Genomic DNA, 24,796 nt, shown 5'->3' with positions numbered 1-24,796 from the left:
ACCTCAAAAAGAAATCCTGTACCCTTTAGCAATTACTTCCTATCTGCCCACCTCCCCCTACCCCCAGCTCCCACCCTAAACAGCCTCTAATCTGTCTTTGGAATGTTCACTCTTCAGGACTTTCATGTGAGCAGAATCATGTAATATGTGTTTCTTTTTGACTGGCTTCTTTAATCTAGCATCATTTTTAAGGTTTATCCATGTTGTAACATGTATCAGTATTCCATTACTGTTTATAGCAAAAAAAAAAAAAAAAAAAAATACCCCATTATATGTATACTAGAGGCCCAGTGAATGAAATTCATGCACTGGGGGAGGGGGGCATCCCTCAGCCTGGCCTGCCCCTTTTCACAGTCCAGGAGCCCTCAGGGGATGTCCACTGATGGCTTAGGCCGGCTCCCTCTGCGGGAGGTGACCCTGCGACCAGGGGAAGGAGATGCCCCCATCACGCCTCTGCTGCTGCCACTGCCGGCCATGAGGCTGCCTGAGCCTCGGCCATTGCAGCCACTGCAGCTTGCCTAAGCCTTGCCCGGCCCTTGTTGCCTGAGCCTTGGGCCCTTGGAGCAGCCATTGGCGGCTTGCCGGAGCCCCGGGCTGGCTCTGGGAAAGCAGCAGTGGCCATTGGCAGCTTGCTGGAGCCCTGGGCTGGCCCTGGGAAAGCAGCAGTGGCCATCAAGAGCACTCACAGCTGCTGCCTCCATGTGGAAGTATAGGCCACCCTCTGCCGGGCCCGCTTCCCCCACCCTGTCCCCACTGCTGCTTGCTCAGGGCTGGCCTGGGACAAGTGGCAGCAGCCATCAGCAGCTTGCCGGAGCCCCAGGCTGGCCTGGGGAAGCCCGCCCGGCTCGCCTCCCCTGCCCTGTCCCTGATGCTGCAAGTCCCTGCCCACACCTGCTGTGCACACAGGCTGCTGATCAGTCATTACGTGACAGCATCCCGACCAATTTGCATATTACCCTATTATTAGATAGATACCACATTTGTTTATCCTTTCACCAGTTGATGGACATTTGGGTTGTTCCCACACTTTGGCTATTATTAATGATGCTGTTATAAACATTCATGCATGGGATTTTTGTGCATGTGTGTGGACACATGTTTTCCAAAGTGGCTACACCATTTTACATTCTCAGCAACAGGATGCAAGAGTTCCTATTTCTCCACATTCTTATCAACTCTTGTTATTATCAGACTTTTTGATTCCAGCCATCCCAGTTTTTGTGAAGTGGTTATCTCATCATAGTTTTGATTTACATTACCTGATGATTAATAATACCAAGCCTCTTTTCATGTGCTTACTTTTATCTCTTTTGCCTAATTTTTACTTGGGGTCAGAGCAGATTTTTTTAAAGTGGTTTTTATTTGTGAATTTTTAAATAAAAACTAACCACTTAATGTACATGTCATATTTAATAATATTCTTAGGAAACTTACTTGATTAAAAAGAAAAAATACCAGCTTATTATATAGATCATTCAACAAAAAGAACTTTAAATAATAATGGCTAACCACCTATGCACTCCATTTTAGTGAAAATGTTCCCTATGTCTCTTGAGTTAGGACTTGGATCTACATGACCTAATGAATATCATTTACAAAAATATTCTTTTTGACTTCCACGTTTTTCTCTTGCAAATTATTGCTCTAGTCGAGGGACACCTCAGATTTTTACTTGTCTCTTTCCTGATAGAAATTTTAAGAATAAGAACTCAGAGGTCATGAGAAAGATGTTTTGATTTTTTTTTTCTCAAACAATATCCCATTCCCTCTAGCAGGAAAGTTTCTTACCTTACTGTTGACAGAAGCCTATTGACCTAGACTAGAGTAACTAGAGGTCCTTGATGTCTGACACTGGGCCGCTGTCATTTCTAGCCCTGTCTGGATCGCTATTGAGAGATGATTCCCATACCATACACGGCTCACATTTAAAATGTACAATAGAATAGTTGGGGCGGGGGGGCAAGCATTTTCATACCTCTGCACTCCAAATGCTGCCATTGATTTACCCATTTCAGTGTCTGCGGATGGTAACCATGAGCCATGGAATTTCTGGTAGAGTTGCAATTTCAAGATATTGATCATTTTAAAAACATATAAGTAAATAGGACTTAATTTCCTTAGTGTTTTAAAAATTCAAAAATCCTTATTTAAAATCCCCCTTTTTTTCTGGCCTTGTATCTTGAGCTATGTTTCAGATATTTGTGAATCATATTAAAAAGAACATTAAAACAAGGTTGGGGTTATATGGGGGACCTCAATAGTTAACTGCTCACTTCTGCCTTCAAACCGATATTCTATCAATATTAGTTTAATATTTGGAGGCCAAAGAGAAAGTGGGTTTCAATTATTTCAGACTTCTCACTGTATGCCATATGATGTCTTTTCATCTTATATCATGGGCATTAATCCTATTTAATAATTCACAAATCTTCTAAATAATTAAAGCAAAGTAAGGAATGTAGCACATATTTTTGTTACATGCTATTTCTTATATCCTACAACTCTTTGCGAGGGATTGTAACACCTGAAATTCAGGCAATCAAATAACTCCTTCTTGGTAAAGTGGACTTGGTTTACATTATTAGCTTTCAGAAATTCCGCTGAGACTGCTAACTTCACATGACTGTGTGCCAGCTGAGTGCAGTGGTGCTCTTTATAGAGGGCATATCAGTGAGGACTTAAAAAAATCTATTTCCATTCAAGGTACTTTTATTATTCTGGTTATTTAAGAAGCTGAATGAGGAGACCCTAATATTCCCATTGAATTAACTGGCACCATATTTCTGATTTCTTCCAGTAAGTTTTATTGACCCTTCAGGCTGGAGCTCTGGGAACCTACCTGTCTAAGTTGTTTCTTAATCCTGTGTGGTTTCACACCAATGTAAGAGTATTGCTAAGGTTATAGTACTGAAAGCTTAGTAGAAAAATGAAATAACAAAGAGTCTAAAACCTTTTTTTAATTTTAAGTTAGAATGAAGTTTGAGCTTTTGGGACCCCTTAATAAAGGCACCAACTCTTCCTAGATTCATTATAAGGTGTGACCATCCAAAATGTTTTCTTAATGATGACATTTCAAACAAAAAAGAAAGAAAGGAACTCAAGGAGAATAAAAGATGTTAAGAGAATTTGTGAAAGGAAGGGTATAGAGTTATTTCTTCCTACTGTCATAGTTTTGGTTTAATTTCATGTTAGTTTAATTATGGCTATTTTAAGAATTGTTTATGATAACAATAATGCAAAATCATCTTACTATAGATAAACACCCTTACATGTTATAGTCAGATATATTCTATTAAGTTTTAGACAGATATTTTTCTCCTTATATGGGTACTTTATTTGGGTGTATGTGTATATATGTTAAATATAGTCTGTGCTTTGGTACGAAAGACATCTGATTCACTCCAGTTATTCAAATTGTCTGTGTATGAATAGCTTAACAAACCTTTACAAAAATAATTTGACTTAATTTGAAAATGACTTTGTATACCATTTTCCCAAGAAAATGGAGCTAAATACTGATACATGCCTAAAATTTTGAAAAACAAACTAAAGTGTAAATTGGAAAAAATATACCAATTCCCTGTTATTTAACGTGTTAGCTGGGGATTTGCTCTTAAGAAGTATCAACTAATCTTATAATGTGAAGCCTGCAATATGACTCCTGTTTGCACTCAAGCAAATCTAGTCTAAAAAATTCTCCCGTGGAAAGTGGGAGGGAAAAGTAACTCCATAGTGGAGAAACCTGATGAGCAGTACCTCAGCCGGGAGAATGGTGCTCTGGCTTGCTTCCTTCTGTTCGAGACCATTGTCACTGAGTGGAGAGCTGTGCTCTGCCTCTGCTTTTTCTACCCATTTGGGTTATGCCACACCTGTGTCCATCTAGTCCTGACATCAGGTTGGGTAAATGGGTGTTTATACATTATTATTTATGTCATTATCACCCAAAATGCATAGCTTACCTTAGGGTTCACTTTTAATATTGTGATGGGTTGGGACAACTAGGTAATATCATGTATCAACCATTGTAGTATCATACAGAATAGTTCCACTGCCCCTAAAAATCTTCTGTGCTCTGCCTATTCATTCTTACTTCCCCTCAAAACTCTGGCAACAACTGATCCTTTTACTGTCTCCATAGTTTTGCCTTTTCCAGAATGTCATATAGTTGGAATCATATAGTATGTAGCCTTTTCAGATGGGCTAGTTTTAGTTAGCAATATGCATTTAAGATTACTGTATATCTTTTTTTAAAAATATATTTTATTGATTTTTTACAGAGAGGAAGAGAGATAGAGAGTTAGAAACATCGATGAGAGAGAAACATCGACCAGCTGCCTCCTGCACATCTCCTACTGGGGGTGTGCCCGCAACCAACGTACATGCCCTTGACCGGAATCGAACCTGGGACCCTTCGGTCCGCAGGCTGATGCTCTATCCACTGAGCCAAACCGGTTTCAGCAAGATTACTGTATATCTTTTCATGGCTTGATACTTCATTTATTTTTAGTGCAGAATAGTATTTCATTGTCTGGATATGCCATGGTTTGTTTATTCATTCACCTGCTGAAGGACATCTTGGTTGCTTCTGAATTTAGGTAAATATGAATAAAGCTACTATCCACGTTCATGTGAAGGATTTGATTTGAACATACATTTGAACACCTTTCAGTAAATACCAAGGAGTGCAATTGCTAGAATTTATATTAAGAAATATACTTTCTACTTTTGTAAGAAAATGCCAAATTGGCTTCCAAAGTGGCCATATTGTTTTGTATTCCACTGGCAATGAATGAGCGAGTGCCTGTTGCTCCACATTCTAGCCAGCATTTGTTGCTGTCCCCGTGGGAGAGATGTTCTGTTGTCCCATGATTACGTCTCAGTCTTTTGGATTATGAACATTTCTGGTGCTCCTCAGTCCCACACCCTCTGGTTAAGTGGGGCAGGACAGTTAGAGGGAGATGGAATTGGATATTTCCCTTCCCCACATAGGTTAGATTCTGATAAAACCCTAGAAGGTTAGGCTGTGGTAAAAGTAGTTTCTCCTGAGGGCAGGCCTTGTTAAGAAGAACAGAATGCTTTTGTGTATTTCAAAATAGTTCCTTCCCCTCTACTCCCCTTTCTGGAAGCATTAGGAGATTATTCTCCAATATTCACTGTGAGGACCTGGTAGAGCTCCTGGAGATAAAATTCACAAAAGCATAGGGACTTCCATAAGACTGGAGTTTTAAACTCCCAGAGTTGTCAGCTGTTTATCAGCTACAGCTAGGATTTTCCACCCATTCAGTGGTTCCCCTGGAGGTTCCTGCTCATGATTTCTGCTCCAGTAAGGTATGATTCTCTGTATTTATCTGTCTCTCCAATTGTGGGGACAGTGGTTTACCCTGTGACCTCACTTCTCTGATGGATCAAAGAAGAGAGGTTAATTTTTCAGTTTGTTCAGATTTTTATTTATTTTCAGGAAGGAATGGTGACTTCTGAGCTCCTCACATGCTGGAGTGGAAACCAGAAGTTACTCTGATCCCTTTACAAATACAGTGGGGCCTTGACTTACGTGTGTCCCGACTAACGAGTCTTTTGAGATACCAGCTGTCTCTCCACCGATTTTTGGCATTGAGTTGACAGAGTAATTTGAGTTAACGAGCTCCTTAACGAGCTAGGTCTCAGAACGAATTAAACTCGTAAGTCAAGGCCCCACTGTACATTTACCTACATCTGTGGAGTGCTATCAATTTTGATTATTGCTGGCTTCCAGTAGGGTAGGCTTGTATTTCCTTATTTTACAAAATTTGGGTCTTTATGGACATTTTTTTTGTTAAGTTCTGGTATATCTGGTTCTCACTTTGTCCAATAAAGTGAAAAAGCAAAATCCTGATTGTCAGCCTCTGAGGCAGCAGAGGATTCACTGTGGAACATGACTCTGCCTTGTCTGTCCCTCCCAGTAAACAATTGCTCACTGTGGGCCCATGGTCCCACCCAAGGTAAATGACTCAATTGCAATTTCAAAAATATCATAAGCAAGCACAGAATATTTGTGCAGGGGAACTTTCACCAAGTTATGTCTACTTAATTACTATGGCATTGAGCAGAAAATCCTAAGAGCAATAAACCTAAGTATTGTTATAAACATTAGAAATACTGTTCAATGTTGAACTTTTGCCTTTATTACCTCTTTTTAACCTTTTTTTCCAATACAAAAAACACACCATTTTTCCTGTAAAGCAAAAAAAGGCACAAAATGAGTGGATTCCAAGAGGCATCTTTGTTGTTTCACTGTCCTATTGTTAAAGAAAATTACCAAAATTCATTTTGACTCAGTACTAGTTATCCTGTGCAATGGATTATTCCACAGACATTTATTGATTCTCTAGTCCCACTTTGTTGCCTATGATCAATATGAGGTCTGAAAAGCACTTTTTAAAAATTCTGGATTTCAGTGTTAATTTCTAAAGCATAGAATATTTGGTTTCTCTCTTTTCTACTTTCAAAAGTATTTAATAAATTATGGATCTTTGAGCAAAAGAATCATTTAATATGATGTTAATCAGAGAAAACAACTATGGAGATGGCTTGGTCTTGGAAGGTTGGTCTCTTATCTTTATGCCCAACCCCTTAGCAAATTTCTGCAATGTTTCCCAGATCTGGTTTCAATTTCACCTCCTCAAATGTTTCTGACTCCTCCTGTGAGTGACTCCTCCTTCTCTTCGCCATAAGACTGTTATAACTAATGTAAGTGTTCTATGGTTCTCTGACTTGGAAGAAAACAGAGGGTGATATTCTTAATGGGCCATTTCTTAAGACTCCTCCTGTTTATCATAATTTTAAAAAGCACTAGTTAATTTATATGCACTTGCCCCTACTCCATATACTGTGAGCTACACAAGAACAGGAACCATATATCACCCATCTCTGAGTGAACAGAGCTCATCCCTCCTATAATAAATGCCATTGTTTATTTCAAATGATATGGTAGTTGATAAAATCTAATGTTTTATGACTGTTCCATATATGTTATGTATATTCCAAACTAGCTGGCAAGTGTGCTCCACAGAAATAGGTGAGTACATTCTCTTTTTGTTTTCTTCAGTTCTGGGTACCAGGCAAATGGTCAATAAGTAGATGCTACAATTCTCTGACTTGGAAGAAGGCAGAGGGCGATATTCATGATGGGCCCTTTCTTAAGATTCCCCTATCCTATATAATAGAAGCCTAATATGCTAAGTGTCCGACCATCCATTCAACTGTGTGACCAGTCTCTATGACATGCACTAACCACCAGGGGTAGACGCTCTGACTGGTAGGTTAGCTTGTTGCTGGGGTCCACCCGATCAGGACTGGGCAAGAGGGACGGGCCATGCCCTGGAGCCCTTCCTAAGTCCCTCCCCAGCCCCAATCGTGCACAGGTGGGGTCCCTTGGCTGGCCTGCACCCTCTTGCAATCCGGGACCCCTCAGGGGATGTCAGAGAGCTGGTTTTAGCCCAATCCCTGCAGGCCAGGCTGAGGGACCCCAGTTTATCATAATTTAAAAGCACTTGTTAATTTACTTGCACATTGCTCATATCAAATGGAAATTTAAATGAAGTAGTTTAATCTGGTATTTTCAGCAGCTAAAAATATATACACAATTGTTCACTCCTGGAGGGCAAGGAAGGTGCCAACTTATCTTGCATTACGGAGTACATTAAACAGCAAAGGTATTATAGCTGTTTTTAAAAATACTCTCTTATGACAGGGCTGATTCATCGGGCTGGAAAGCTATGAGCAAGCAACTTCTTTGCAGATCAGAGTTGGAGCAAGGATACATTTGGCATCACTGCCCATTCTCCAATTCAAATTCTCTCCCCCATGTCCCTTTCTTTATAATATGACCAATCTAACAGAAGAGGAAAGTTGCCAGCATTCTCTTGTGAATGTGCATTGGCAATAAGTCCAGTGTTAATCTATCCTCAGGCCTGAAGGCCAGATGGGACCTGAGGTGGCCTGTGAGTTGTTCACTGTTCAGACAAGAAAAATGATTTAGGACATTATAAATTGTCAGGCAAATTCATTCAGGCTATTACAGGCAAACTTTCCTTTTCCTAGGAAGCCACAAAGATTTTTAGTTGAATTATTCAGGTAATTGCTTAAATGTGTTTTGCCTTTTTGGGTGGCTTTTGTGTTTTCTCTTCTTGCCTGTTTATTGACAAGATGGTCAGTAAATCTCTTGGAAGAACTTGACACTTGACACCTGGCCAACAGTCATCTTTTCCACCCTCAAGCCTGACATCATTCTGGGTGACTCAATATGACAACCTCTCCTGGACTCACGCATGGTTCAGTGCCTGCCTCACCTTCAAGGACCTCCCTCACCACACACACTCAGGCACCATTCCATGGCCACACCCTAGACCTGTCACATCCGGATTGGTTCACCTCTCAAATAAAGAGTCACACTCATTCTTAACCACCACATTTTCCCAACCACATTCATTCTCATTCTCTCTCTCTCTCTCTCTCTCTCTCTCTCTCTCTCTCTCTCTCTCATTATGGTTTCCAACACACTAGTTTTCTGACATGTTTATTTTAGAGTCCCTGATCCCTCTCCCCATTCAGTCCCTCCCTCACTTAGTTCCCTAAGCATGCCATCACTTCATCCCTTTGTTTACTAGTATTCTAAAACCTCTTATTCCATTGTCTTCCCATCACACTGCATGGAAGAAAACCCCACAAACCTTAATAAATCTAATTTCTATCCTCTCCTTTTGCATTCAGCTCATTGACATTTCACTAGAAAAATCATGCCATACCCAAGATTAGTCCACCATAGACTTATGTCTCTAATTTTGGTGAGACACTTAACGACTTCCTGACAACACTATTATATTTTTCCTGGCCAACATGCTCTCATTCCATGTGGCATTTCAGACAATACCTATGCCTCTCAAAAGTACTTCTCATCCCTCCCCATCTCCCCCTTACTCTGATCTTACCTTCTATTTCATAGAGAAAATGAGTAATTATGCAATAATACTTTTAATTTACTTACATATAACTCTATTCTTTTCTTCTCTCCCCTGTTAAAATAACAGAGATTCTCCTCCTTTTTCTTAGGGGCTTAAGTCTGGTTATTTTATTTCACTCTTTAGACAGGGTGTCCCCCAAAAAGGTATACACACTTTTTTTTCTGATAGCTCAATAGATGTTTCTTTCTTTCAGATTTAACCCATTGGAATTAATAATTATTCAAAGTGTATATACATTTTTGGGGACATCCTATATTTAATATCTCTTCACTGGCAGTGTGTGTGTGTGTGTGTGTGTGTGTGTGTGTGTTTCCAATGTGGGAAGTGGGAAGATTCACTTATTTCTAATTCAGGCCCCTGCCCACTGTTTTCTCCCTATTTTATTTTTCTGTTCAGAGCCCATCTTCTTGAAAGAAATGTCCTTACTGATATCTCACAGTGCCCCTCCCAATCCTGACTCAACTTAGCCTTCATTCTTACTGCTCTACTCAGGAAGATCCTTAAAAGCCCACTAATGATTTCCTTACAGCTAAGTTCAAATAGCATTGAAAAGTCTTTATCTTACTGGATCTCTCACTGATAAAAATGTAACTGATTGCACCCTCCTTGAAGTGCTTTCTTTCATATTTTCAATGTCACAGTACTCCCTGATTTTTCCCAATGTCTTTACGTGTTCATTCATGGTTACCTTGATGTCTGTCTTCTCTTCCTCAGCCCATACTTTTTTAAATTGGTGCTACTCAGAGTGTTGTCTTCAATGCTCGTCCTATGTTATTTCACATGTCATGCTGGGCAAAATAGCCCTCTCCTCAGAGATGGCCACATCCTAATTACCAGAACCTATCTTACCTTACATAGCAAAAGGGGCTGTGTAGATATGACCAAGTTAAGGACCTTGACAAAGGAATGCATATTTGCTGACACCAGACACTGTGAGGCCCACTTCAAATTTTCTGACCTCTGGAACCACAGATATTGTGGTTCCAGAACCATTGTGTTGTTTCAGGTCACTAAGTTTGTGATCATTTGTTATAGCAGCAGTAGAAATGTAAGATAACACTCTTCCTGGACAATCTCGTCGGAGGCTTCAGGTCTTTATTCCTTACCCGTCTTTGTTCAGAAGGCTCCTAAATCAGTTATGGTAATTTCATTGCTGTAACAAATTCACCCCCTAAACATATAATGGCTCAATCATAATACAGTTTACATATTGGGTAGGTGAACAGGTCAGCAGAAGGGCTCTTCCTCAGTCGTTCAGTAACTCAGGCTGACAGAAGTCACGCTATCTTCAACGATGCTGACAAGAAAAGGAGCATGGGGAAAAGACCGTGGACCAGTGCAGAGATTATTTTATAGGTCTGGCACACAAGTGGGGTATTTTTCTTCTCACATTCCACTGGCCAAGTTTTGGTCACATAGCAGTATCCAATTGCAAGGGATACAGGGTAGTGTAGTCTACTTATGTGCCCGTGAGGAAAGAGAAAACATGGATTTTTTTTAATAGCTTTTTAAAAATATCTCCCAGGTCTATATTTCTAAGTCTGGTCTATATTTGGAAAACTAAAGCCACATAGCCAACTTCTTACTGGATATCTTTGCCCAAAGGCATCTAAGAACCTTGAACTCAACATTTTAAAAACTGAACTCATCATCTCCTCACTGTTGTGTCCTCTGGTGTATCTGTGCCAGCGAAGGGGAGCACTGTTACCCCAGCCAGAAACCCAGGGCCATCTGTGACTTCTCTCACGCTGTGTAATCACTAGGTAAATCAATAGTGGGTAAAAGAATTATGTTTCAATTCTGTTCATCTTTCAGCATTACTGCCACCACCCTAATCCATGCTATTACCATCACTCACCTAAACTCCTGAAAATGCCTCATGATCTGGGTCTATTCTTCATCCCCACATATCCATTTTTCACACTACAGCCCAAAGATCTTCTGTGAATGTTTCCCCATTTTGTGCCATTCCTCAGTTCAAATGAGCGGTAACTTTTCCCAGTATTCCTAAGATAAATTCAAAACTTAACATGGTTTCCAAGTCTCTTCATGACCCACCTTCTATGTGTGCTCCTGCCACACCTCCAGCCCCTCCCCATACCACTCGGTACTATTGTCTCACCAAGTGCTGTGCAGCTCCTTTAAGGCTCTGTGTTGTCTCTTGCTTCTGAATCTTCATACATCCTCTTCCCCTTGCGTGGCTCGTCTCGTCTCTCTCTCTCCCCTCAGACTTTACCAGTCAACTCTTATTTATCTTCCAGACATCAGCTCAAAAGTCATTTCCTCTGAGAAACATCCCTGATTATACATCTCTATTTGTATAACTGTCGGTCTTGCCTGAGAAATTGCAGGTGATGTGAGGGCAGGGGGGAAATCTGTCTTATTCTTATCTTCAACACCTAGAAAAGTGCCTGGTACATAGTAGTGCCAAGTAAATATTTGTTTGAAGAATGAACAGATCTTCATTTATATGTACTTAAGGCTTATGAAGCTAGGTAAAGACTAAGGTCTGGTTTCCACTTTTACTTCTAATTTCCTTACTGGTTAAAATGAACATTAATAAAAATAGTAGCTGCGGTCATGGCATAATCCTTAATCACAAACAACAGCTATCTCCTATGTGTTCTGTCTACAGATACCGTTATCAAATTAATCCATTCACAGCAACTCAAAGGGACACAAAAATAGAAAAAACTACTAGTCAGTATAGGTCAAGAATGCTTTACAAATAAACACAAAAACAAAGCAAAAAGATTTTTCTAATTTAAGAAAGTGTGTGTGTGTGTGTGTGTGTGTGTCCTGATTTTTGAGAGTTCATGTTATACCACTTTGCTCTTATGAGAGACTTACATAGTATGGTAACGGCTTTTTTTTTTTATAAAAGCAAAATTCCTCTTCATTTTCTTTTGGTTACTAAAAAAACAGCACTAATGCAAGTATTTCATTAAAATGAAGTAGGATAACTTGAACTTTTGGGAAGGGGATACTCTTTGCTTTACCCACTTTGGCTTTCAAAGGGTTTCCTAAGAACCCTCTACTTTCAAACAGTGGAAGAAAGTTATATCTAAAACATATTATATATGTTTAGACATATGTACATATATATATGTATGTGTATGTATAGACACATGTTTTATATATAATTTTCTTTTAACTCAACTTCATGTGTTTATAGCAACATGAAAAATACATCAATTTTATATTACTAAATGAACTACTAGCTAAAATTCAAGCCATATTTTTATTCAAAAAGGGTTTAACATAGTTATCATCAGGAATTTGGTCCAACACTTTCTTATATGACAAAAAAAGAAGAATTATTTTGAAATGATTATGGTCAATATGTTGTACATTTCTCTAAATCAAAGAAAGACCATCCCTAATTATGAGGGATAAAGTACATTTGGCTAACTTCAATCTTGCAATAATTTGTTTAAAACATAAATCATTTTGGTATGAAAAAATTTTAAAGGATGCCTAGTAAAAAATAAGACATATTTTAGTGTCATAAACTATGTTGTTATCGTGTTAAGAATAAGACTTCAATTATTTCAAAGTCTAAAAATTCAATTACTATTCCCAAGGAAACATAATCCATTTCCCTAGTGTACAATTCTGTTTTTGAAAGCGGTTCTTTTAAGACAAGTCAAGGCAATCTTTTATTTGGCACATCAAGGAATTCAATAAAATATTATGGGAAGGAATGGATCTACATAAGATTTAGGGGCTTTGATTTGCATTTAAATGGTATCATTTCTTGAAACCAGTCTATGCCATTTTCAGTGGAGAGTTTAATAAATGATGTAATGTTGTACATCAGTATTAAATACATATAATAAAATAATACTGACTGTAAAAGTATGCATACAATTTGTCTTCAATGGAAAAAGAAAGTAAACATTTTTTTATTAGAAGATAAACAGAAAAACATTTTTCTGATTAGGCTGGATGAGTTAGTGCCCCTAAGTCAATTCCTGCTCTAAGTAATTTGGTGAATAGTTTGATGTTTTTGTCCATAGTCATAATCTCACAATTTTCTTTGAGTTTGGGGAAGCAAATTGTTTGACAATAATAGTCAGGTTTAAAAAATGCTCTGATTGATACTTAGGGACTCCAAACTGGTAAGGGAGCCACAGAAAACATCACTCACAAAGAGGAGAGAATAAAGATATGAAACTTAAAAAGAGGGGAAAAAATATGGCTCCCAGGAAATGGAGGAGGAAGAGTGAAAGAAGTAGAAAAACCATAAAAGAAAAGTGAAACTATACACATAAGTGAGGCAATAGTTCTAGAAATCATCTACTTAGGATCTGGAGTAGCCTTGCAAGATTCTTACTAGACTCAATGCAGAGCTTAAGGGATGACTGTCTACTTCACCATGGCAAGTCTAATCCAACCATGACCTTTATCTGAACTAATTAGCTCACCTCATCAATGTGGTGACACAGTTGATTATGCTTCTTCATAGTTGAACTTCAACTGAAGAATTGACCCTGAAAGTTGTAGTGAAAATATTTATGTATGTAATCAATGATTTCTGAGTTTGCAACATATGCTAGATGTACTCGATTTTTGGAATTAAAATGGTAACTAATGCATTCACACTTACCAGACGTATTCTTCTGAACACTTAACATAACTCATTTAATCCTAGCAACAACCTAATGGAAGAGCTCTTGTTCTTATCCCCATTTTACAGGTAGAAAAATTGAGGCATAGAATGGTTTCATGGTCATGGGAATCGTTAAATGGTGCAATTCTTGACAAGTGAGACCAATTGGGGAAATGCATAACACAACAGTTGCAGTGTGACAAGGGATATAATAGCAACATGTGCAGGTTGTGACAGAGAAGCAAGGAGTCGGGCACTAACACAGACCAAGGGTATCAAATAAGGCTTTTCAGGAAATGGTACCCAAACTAAATCCTAAAGAATGCATAAGACAAGAGAAGAATGAAAAGAAGGCTTCAAAGACAGGTGAGCAGCATTAGAGAAATCCCTAACGCCAGAAAGAGCACAGATGTTCTCAAAGCAGCACAAAGGTCAGTGCAGTCAGGAGTATATGGCAGGAAGTGGGAAATGCAGGTGGAGAAGTGACTAAGGGCCAAGTCCTGAAAAGCCTGCTTCACCATGAACACCATAGGACGCCATCAAATGAGTATTGCTTATTGGTTAAAGCACAGTTTGTTTGTTTTTTTGGGGGGGGGGGGTGTTGTTTGCTTGTTTTTATTTAGCCTGATTTTGGTTTTGAATCTGTTTCTTACTTATTTTGGTTTTGAATCTGTTTCTTACTTATTTTGCTCTGTTTGTAAGACAAGATGAAGTGGGATGATGCTTAGAAATGCCTCAGTAAATGCAGTGGCCCATAATGTCTATGACAAATTGGAGAAGATAGGAAGAAAGGATACTAGTTCAGAGTTTATTTCAGTGATTCAGTAGTGAGATGATGGTTCTTTTTTTTATATATATATATGTTTTTTTTTATTGATTTTCTACAGAGAGGAAGGGAGAGGGATAGAGAGTTAGAAACATCGATGAGAGAGAAACATCGATCAGCTGCCTCCTGCACGCCCCCCACTGGGGATGTGCCCTCAACCAAGGTACATGCCCTTGACCGGAATCGAACCTGGGACCCTTGAGTCCACAGGCCGACACTCTATCCACTGAGCCAAACCGGTTCTGGCAAGAGATGATGGTTCTTAGTGGGGTAGAGGTGAGGACTGATTTTACCCCTCTCAGGGGGCTTTTGGCAATGTCTGGAAGCACTGTTGGTTGTCACAATGAGGGTGAGAGGTAGGTGACACTGGCATCCAGTGAGCAGATTGCAGAGATGTTACTAAATATTCTATAGCACACAGGACAGCCCTGCATAAAAAAAGAATTATTCAGCCCAGTATATCAATAGTGTCAATGCTGATAAGACCTGTGCTAAGTTAAGGTATGGGTAAGGAGATGGGATGAAGTGAGCAGATTGAAGCAATGATAATGAAGCTAAATGGAAGGGTCTTGGGAACTGACTTAATGGGAAAGTGCCATGATTATAGGGATGTGGTACAAGTTTTTTATCCTAGCACCTTTTAGAATGCCTTGCACATGTATGGTATTCCAAACTATTTGTTGAGTGAAAAAGGAATGAATATATGAATGAATGAATGAATGAATGAATAATTGGATGAATAAAGAGAGAAACAGAAATTAAGAATTTTAATCAGTTTGTTGACTTGGGCCACTCAATTAATACTGGTAACAGCCTCTGCAATGCAGGACATAAAAAGAAAGGGTCTTGGGGGAAACTGGGGAGTTCAGTAGTGGACTTGATATGCCTAAGATGATCATTTACAGTACAGAAGACCCAATTGTTTAGTTGTTCAATGCCTCAATTATTGATTCTGATAAATGGGATAAAATTTTTAAAAATGGAAACTCTCCTTGGAAAGAGTCTTTGAAAATAATATTGGATATTGATAAATTATAATTGAGGGTAAATTCAAGTTGTTATAATAGCTAGAGAAATCTTCATGTTTGCATCTATTACTTTTTCTGAGGAACCCATATTTTTAAACCCCCCTTGAATGCTTTTCTCTTGCTTAATCTCCCTATTTCGTCTCTGAAGTGAAGAAAAAAAATCTACTCATTTTAGCCCTAGAGGAAGTGGGATTATTTTTACCCTCAGCTGTGGTGACTTTCCTTGTCCACATTCATCCCTTCTTCAAAGCCTTTCTGTCCTCAAGGGCCCATCTATCATTAATCTATCCAATGTCCCCTAGAACCAGGATGGAGATATTTGTCCCCAGGGTTCCTTTGGCCTACACTCAGAGAGTGCCACTCAGTGACCTTGTTGAGCAGTTTCTATGCCACTGGTGAAACACAGGATTGCTATAGGTACCAGGGACTAATGTCATTGCCACTGCTATTTGTACCCTGGTCATTCCACTCTGGGCATAATACGTCTCTTCACACATCTTTGACATGAAAAGAATACTGTTTTTTTTAGAAAGCATCTTCTCATTCCCAAGATCCACCCTGTTCTTTTGATTTATGAACCATTCAAGGCAGATTTTCTGAGGCCTGGAGCAGAGTGTATTTGCAAGGTGTTACACCACAGCCAGAAGAGAACTCATGAACCTTGACTCTTCACATCTCAGAGTGAGTTCCTTGCAGGCCATGGCACCTGTTAGTGGATGGACCTCACCTTTCCTTTTTGCTCAAGGGTGTTACTCTCAGTAACCCTCATGTTCTCAGGAATCACATGATTATCAGCTCCATAAATTTTCCTTTTCGCATTTTCCAGAAATTTTAGGAGTCTTAATGCAAACAGAACATATGAGGGCCTGACTTGGTATTTCAAACTGGTCAAGGTGTCCCAGAATATGTCCCACACCTGCCCTTCCCTACATACATTTTCAATTAATCACATTTTATTTTGATATTGCTCTTGGCTGGAATTTTATTCTTGGACCATCTGCATTTGCTAACTTGGTAAGCCTAATAGAATCAGCTACTAAAAACACAGTCATAAAAACATCTGCATTTTGTCCTCCATAGCATTTGTCATGCACCTTTAGGACACTAAGTAGAATCTTAGCAAACACATTTGAAAAGGCGTTGTGATTGGACTGAGTCCTTTCATCATGGCCTAAAATTATTTTTGGTCAGACTTTTAAATCCTAAATCCACTTTGTGATTTCTGTGGTTGGGGAGTTTGGCGATTATGCTTTCCAAAAATAGTAAAACATCAGGAGGAAGGCCCTGAAACTAGTGCAGATGTCAGCACCTTCATTTATAAGAACTCACACTGCCGTCATGGAAAACATGCTAATGCCAGAAAGAGGGAGGAGAGATTAAAGGAGCTCCAGAAGCAACAAGTTGGAGCTGGATTTCCCGGTTGGAGTGCGTGCAGGCACACATAGAAGGATGTAAAAACATTTGTAAAGATTTTTTTTAAAAATCTAGCAAAGGAACATTTTATCCATTTGTCAGACCTGTGACCTGCTGCCTCAATTGCATTAACTTTTTGTTCATTTTTAAGTGACTGAAATGATGAAAACAAGTTCCTTGTGAAGTCTCGCCAAAAAGCATTAGGGGAAACAGTATCTGTTCATGTATTGGATCAGAGTTCACATTCTGACGGAGTATTTTCATGTCAAAACGAGTATCTCTATGGTTATGAAGTCCTCTTCTCGTTAGTTATTAAATTGCTACCAAGGTGTTCAGGTTGTGTTTTTTTTCCCTTTTATATTTCTTCCATTGAAACAGTATAAAGAAAACAAAATAAGACATTGGTTCATACACAAATCCTAATGTGATACGAAGAAAAGGATATTTTGTGTGATCATGTAATCCAAGTTTCTCCCATGAAGGCTTAGACCGGTGCTGGGAACACTTTGAGAGTTTTTATATCAATTTTTGTGAAGCTTGAAGAGGCTTCAGTGAAACACTGCACCCCAAGAGGTCTGTAAAATTGTTCAAATATTAAGAAAGACATAATTGTTAAAGACTAGTTCTTAAATAAAATTCCTGATGGAATATGAAAAATCTCCTGAGGCTACATTTGCCTTGAGGACTGATGTGGCTCGGTTCGTTTAACAAATACCATAAACAGCTTTATTATGGGAATTTGTTAAGGAAATTTGTCATAAATAGGAAATATTTGCCTCTATACTGCAAATAAAGTGATGTTTACATAATTTGTTAAGATCGTTCAGAGATTCAGTATCCTTCTGCTCAGTCTTAACATCAGTACTATATTAAATATATGATTTTGAAAAAGATAAGAAATTCAGTTGTGGGTGATGGTGATTTCTCATTTTAGGTTGTATACGTTTGTTCACTCAATTCAACTGACGTCATTGGAAAAATGATCCAACTTTCTACTGTGGGCTTATATGCTATAGATAGTCTTTGTCAGTGGGCTTTGACAGAAAGAGGTATCTCCGGATTCTGAATCCCCAAATTTATAAGGAAGAATCTGTGCTAGAATCCCAATGGACCATTTCAAACACACAATTGGTTAGTATGGGCGTTGACTGCAAATCACAATGAAATCCTGAACCTGCTGATCTAGCCTGGACCACATGTGAACTGTGAGACTTCCACTGCTCCTTAGTTTACACCTAGAACTTGAACCAGTCCAAGCAGCTGCTTTAATCGCCTTCCCCAGAGGACCACGCTGGCATTCATCAGTTAAAATCCACCTGTGTCCTTGGCTGAGCTCAGAATCTTCTTTTCTTGGAAAGTGTGTTCCCTTGGGATGGAACAGAGATGGTGGTGAGCCAGGTCTGACCCAGAAGTACTGAGCAGTCTCTAGATTAGGTACATTAGTTAATTAGAGTATGTAGTCAAGAGCCTCTAAATCTAAGAAAAGACAGTCCAATTTAGTTTTGGGTATGGATGAGCACTTGGGTTAGTTTTTGGTGTGTCAAGGTGGGGATGGGGAATCAAATATACATGGACTTGGCCCACCCTTTCCTCTCCTCCCTTGGCCCCTTGGACTCTGCTGTCTTCCCTTAAATCTCCATGGGGGGGCGGGGGGAGGTCAAGATTTTATCCTGTAAGCCAGAAGAGTGACATGACGATATATGGATTTTGAAAAGAAAACCTAGAAGTTATCTGGATGACAGATCAGAATGGGAGAAAGCTGGAGCCAGGACCATCAAGGTCATAAAATATTGCAGGTGAGAGACTAAGGGAAGAAAGGTGGCTAAGGAAATTACAATGGAAAATGACTTCAAGATGCAGTGGGCAGTTTCCCAAACAGGTAGAGAGGGGCTTGTATTTTCTGAGCTTATCAAATGGCATAGAAGAAAGGTGTATAGGACAGGAACGCAATAAACCAGTGGTTCTCAACCTTCTGGCCCTTTAAATACAGTTCCCCATGTTGTGACCCAACCATAAAATTATTTTCGTTGCTACTTCAAAACTGTAATGTTGCTACTGTTAGGAATCATAATGTAAATATCTGATATGCAGGATGGTCTTAGGCGACCCCTATGAAAGGGTCGTTCGACCGCCAAAGGGGTCGCGACCCACAGGTTGAGAACCGCTGCAATAAACGAAAGAGCCAATGTTGAAAAGATTTCAAAGTCAAGTGCAAAGTGGCAGCAAGCGGGAAGATAATCCAAAAGGTAAAGAGCTTGCTGATGCCTCTTTAAGTTGTCCTTAAAACTCCAACCAAGACATATTAATTTTACATTACTTAGCATTAACTCTTCACTTTGCACACATTTCGACCAAGTCCTTCCTGTAACATACTATCCCTAAATTATGCATTAGGGGGCTCTGCTTCCGGCGGCCGTCACTCTCTCTTAGTGGTTTCTACCATCTGAAATGGTGGTTCCCTGGCACATAAAAGCAAGTGATCGTTATCGTCAATCCCCTGGCTTCATTATTATTTCACAGGATGGACTGCAGAAGCTAAAGTATAAATAGCCCTTTCTTACTGTTCATTACCAGTCACGTTTTCTCATATTCAATTTCATTCTTCCCTTCCAAGAAATCCTAATGCAAGTAGATATTGATTTTGGAAATGTGTTTCTTAATGAAAGAAAGAGAAAATTATACCCTGAAATGTAACTTTAAGTGTACGTTTTATGTCCTTCAGATAAAATACAGATCTGTGCCTCATCATAATTAGAAGGTGGGTATTTTGTGTTTAGGAAAAATATATATTTTGATCATTTTTTTCAGTGCCTAGAATGAACAAATCACCTAAGATTTCTTGCTTTGCAAGTCCTTTCACAGTTTAGCAGAATCAAGAGGGGAAAATTCACCTGCAATTTCGATACACAACCTGACAGGACGCAGACTTCAACTCACCCAAAATTTCTGATTGAAAGATTTATCTCCTGGAAGAAATCCATGCAGAAAAAGTAGCTAGATAAAGCAGGATGGAATAGCAGGCAGTTGAAACTAGTTTACATTTTTCACGTAATGATATTCTTTTGTTCTTTGTATTAAATATTCTACATAGTCAGTCTCACTCTCTATATTAGTTGATGGAATTAAAGTAAGCTAGATATTATGTGCACATGCGTCATTTCTGATTGGCCCCGTTTGAAAGCTTACTGGGGCATGAAAAAAAAATCATCACACACACAATGCTTTCTTTCTGGGCAGGCTAAGCAACACAAGACTGGAAACAGAAATGGGAATGTATTCTGAAAATCACAGCCTTGAATCACAAGCTATCATTTTCAGAAGTAAAAGCACAGTACGACTCAGTGTGAGGACACTATCCCTTGTTTAACCTCATGAAAAGCACATCAAATCCAAACCTTCACATTGTAGCTCTCTATAGTCACACACAAGGCTGCTGATGGTGCAATTTTTCCTGCAGGCAAGTGTAGAAGAAAAGCCTGACTTTTGTGTGCAGTCTTTGCCTGCTAACAAGGTCAGCCTCGGGGGGCAGTCCCTCAAGGTCCAGCGCCCAGAAGGCCCCGCGCTTGGTTTAATGCTCTGCGGTCTCCAAGCATTGAAACTCTTAATACTTTGTGAACATGGAGCCCTGCGTTTTCATTTTGCTCTGGGCCTCACAAGTTATGTAGCCAGTCCAGTCTGCTGGACCTATCATTCTGCAGCTCAGTCTTTTTTACTTTATAAATGGCAAGGTCATAAAGCCTTTTAAAAAAAAAATTATACGGTCTCACTTTTGGGGGCTGATCTATTTATACTTATGGACTTGAATAACTCATGGCTTCTGAATAGCAGGATATTGTTCTTATTCTATTCTTATTCTTGGAATTAGGTCTTCCTTACACACACACACACACACACACACACACACACACAGTGTAATAACAATCTATTAACTGTAGGTAATGCTCTGAGATAGAGCTCTAAGTCACACTTCCATGATAAATACCGAATACATTCCTGGCCTTCGTTCTCTGAGATAGAATCTCTGTGCAGGTTTCATATGCTCACTGACTCTTTTCCTGATGGTCTTTCAATATTCACTGGATTCCACTTTTAGACTGTGTTTCAATGGGTTAGTTCTGTCAAAACGGCACTTCAGAAAAGCCTAACTGAAAAGGGGGAAGCCAGAGGTACTCAGACATTCTGATTAACTGTTCCCTTTTAAACCACTTTTGAATTTTAAAATGCTTTCTGTGGAACAGACTTAATTCTTTGCCCACTGCTTCATCGTTTGAAACAGACTAACTGCATTACCATCAAGTGTCTCTTGCATCTTGAGGGACTCCAGGTTTTTGAAATGGTTAATGCTTTGATTTTTTATTGTTGTTTGTTTTAGACCACAATATTTCTGCTAATTAGATACAGTTATATGTCCATATGTTAGTTTTTTAAAATCTAAAACATTATAAATGTTAAAGTTGGATATTTTAGCTTCTTCTAAAACAGTGATGGCGAACCTTTTGCCCTCAGCGTGTCAGCATTTTGAAAAACCCTAACTTAACTCTGGTGCCATGTCACATATAGAAATTTTTTGATATTTGCAACCATAGTAAAACAAAGACTTATATTTTTGATATTTATTTTATATATTTAAATGCCATTTAAGAAAGAAAAATCAACCAAAAAAAATGAGTTTGCGTGTCACCTCTGACACGCGTGTCATAGGTTCGCCATCATTGTTCTAAAACATGGAGGAAGCTGGTAGCATCAGCACCTCAGTGGTTCTTAAATTAAATAAAGCTTTACTTCCTCTCCCCTCAACCCTCCCTTGTGTATATCCAATTTACACAGTGCTATGCATTGGGGAGAAAAAAAAAAGGCCAAAAAAAAACCCACCTTTTTTTTTTAACTGCTTGCAATAATACTTTTGTCATCAATAAACCATGTGTATATATGTAGGTTTGTTTCTGGAATATTTTGTTCAGTACATTCATTGTCTATCCTTTTATCAATTTCAATAACTATAAATAAGTTTTGATACCTGATATGATAGGTATCTTAATTTTTTTTCTTCAAGGTCATCATGGCTATTCTTGGTCTTTAACATTCCCATATTTACTTAAATAAGCTCCTCACCCTCCATAAAAATACCTGCTACATGTTGATTAAGAGTACATGGAATTTATAGATCAATCTGCGGAGAATTGGCTTTCCTACACTATTGTCTTCTAAATCATGGACATTCTATGTTACATTGATTTATGTTTCTATCAATAATGTTTTATAGTTTTCCCTCTTATACACGATTGTTAGGTATAATCCTAGATACTTAATTTTTTGATGTTACTGTAAATAACATTGTAGTAATTTTTATTTTATAATTATTTGTTGGCACTTTATAGGAGTATAATTTACTGCTGTGTGTTGACTATGTATCTATTTACTTTGGTAAATTTATTGATTGATTCTAATAGTTTATCTTTTGGATTTTCTATGTACATTCTTATGTCGCCTCTTTAATTGGTAGATATTTCATTTCTTTTTCTTGCCTTATTGCATTGACAGAACTTCCAGGAGAATGTTAAGTGGAAATGGGGATGGGGCTATTCTTTTCTCCTGAGACATCTTTATCTTAAGAAGAAATACTCCAGTATTTCATCAGGTATGATGTTTGCTATACATTTTCTTTGAAGATGCTCTTAATCATATGAAGAAATCTCCTTTTACTTTTATTTTGCTAAGAAGAATTTGTTATTTTGTTCCACTCAGAAATAGTTGTAAATATTTTTATTTATTTTTTTTACATTTACTAAAATGGCTACATATTTTTCCTCTTGTTTATGTTAGTATAGTGAACTGTAGTGATTGATTTTTGAATGATGAATCAACCTTTCACTCTTGGTTTAAACCTAGTTTTGTGAGGATATATTATGCTTTGGGGTTCAACTTGCTACTGTTTTATTTAGTACTAGAGGCCTGTTTCATGAAGAGATTCGTGCAATAGGCCTTCCCTTCTCCTGGCTGCGGGCACCAGTTTTCCTCTGGCACCCGGGACCCAGGCCTTCACTCTGGCCAGAGCCGCCTTCTATCCTCCATCTTCGTGGCCCCGGCTGGAGCTGCCTTACGTCCTCCGTCTTTGCGGCCCTGGCCAGAGCTGCCTTCCACCCTCCGTCTTCGCTGCTCCAGCTCACCTTCAGTCTTCACTCTGCCACTTGGAGCCTACGTATGCAAATTAACTGCCATCTTTGTTGGTGGTTAATTTGCATATCATGCTGATTAGCCAATGGGAGGCATAGCGAAGGTATGGTCAATTACCCTGTTTGTCTATTATTAGATAGGATGTTTGTGTCTCTGTTCACAAGAAAGATTGATCTGTAATTTTTCTTTTTTATGGCTTTGTCAGTATTGCTGTCAAGATTATGATGACCTCATAGCATGAGTTGGGAGACATTCCCTTTATATTGAGATTCTAAAAAAGTTTGTGCAGGATTGAAATTGTTTCTTCTTAAAGTATTTAGAATTACTCTCTTTCAAAGTTTCTGAATCCAGAGTTTTCTTTGTGGGAAGGTTTTTAATTTTGAAAGCAATATTTTTTCAGAGATAATAGAATCATTCATATTTTCTATATCTTTATTTTAGATGTTGTCAATTTTGTCAATCTGTATTAATTTTGGTGTTATGAGTTTTCAATGAATTTATCTAATTTATAAAATGAATCATTATAAAGTTGTTCATGACCTCTTATTTCTATATTTTAATATGTGTACTGATGTTCCCTTTTTATTCCCAATATCAACAATTGTTTCCTAATATTTCCCTTCTCTACATTTTTTTGTTTGTTTAGTATTGCTGGGGACTTATAAATTATATTAGTGTTTTCAAAAAACAACATTTGCCTTTTGTATTTTCTCAATTGAGTATTTGTTTTTTATTTTATGAGTATTACTCTTTCTTTAAAAGAAAGGGACATGCTATTTCCTTTCTTCTCTATTTATGTTTAATTTGTTCTTCTAGATTTTTTGAGTTGAATGCTTACATTACTGATTTTTACCTTTTTTCTCTCTCTTCAAGTAAATGTATTTAAGACCTTAAAAATTTTCCTTTAAGTACTACTCTTTCTGCATTGCACACATGTCACTCATTTCCAAGTATTTTCTAATTTCCTCAATTAAAACTTTTGATTTTTGTCTCTGCAGTGTAGTGAGAGTGCTATAAAACCGATGCCACTATTTTTTGTTTTTGTTTTGTTTTGCTTTCATGCTCTGTGTCAAAAATTAGCCTATTCCCCAAGAGTTTGTGGGGCTCACCTCAGAGTATTTCCCTTCTCTCTAGAATCCTGATTGAATCCTCAAGGATTTGGGATCTGGAATCCTCAAGTCCTGGCTGCGATGATTTCTTTCTGTAATGTTCAAATAGTTCTTTCGTCTATTTTTATTTATTGACTTAGAGAAAGAGAGGACAAAAGAGAGAGAGAGAGAGAGAGAGCCTGACTACACTAGCATAAATAAGGGGAAAAACATGTAGCCATTTTAGTAAATGTAAAAAAAAAAAAATAAGTAAATAAAAACATTTACAACTATTTATGATTGAAACAAAACATTGTTGTTCCATTCATTCATTAGTTGCTTCTTGTATGTGCCCTGACTGGAGATTGAACCCACAACCTTGGGGTATCAGGACAACACTCCAAACAAGTGAGATACCCAGCCAGTGCCTCTTTCTTTCTTTCTTTCTTTCTTTCTTTCTTTCTTTCTTTCTTTCTTTCTTTCTTTCTTTCTTTCTTTCTTCCTTCCTTCCTTCCTTCCTTCCTTCCTTCCTTCCTTCCTTCCTTCCTTCCTTCCTTCCTTCTTTCCTTTCTTTCTTTCTCTCTTTCTTTCTTTTTTTTCATAAATATAGATTTTGCCATTGTTTGTGGCAGAGGATGTGTCTGATCCAAACTATT

This window comes from Myotis yumanensis, unplaced genomic scaffold, assembly GCF_028538775.1.
Source record: "Myotis yumanensis isolate MYYU_CA2020_CCGP unplaced genomic scaffold, mMyoYum1.0.hap1 SCAF_3, whole genome shotgun sequence".
Lineage (NCBI taxonomy): Eukaryota > Metazoa > Chordata > Mammalia > Chiroptera > Vespertilionidae > Myotis > Myotis yumanensis.
The sequence above is the reverse complement of the archived record's forward strand: the minus strand, read 5'-3'. Positions refer to the sequence as shown.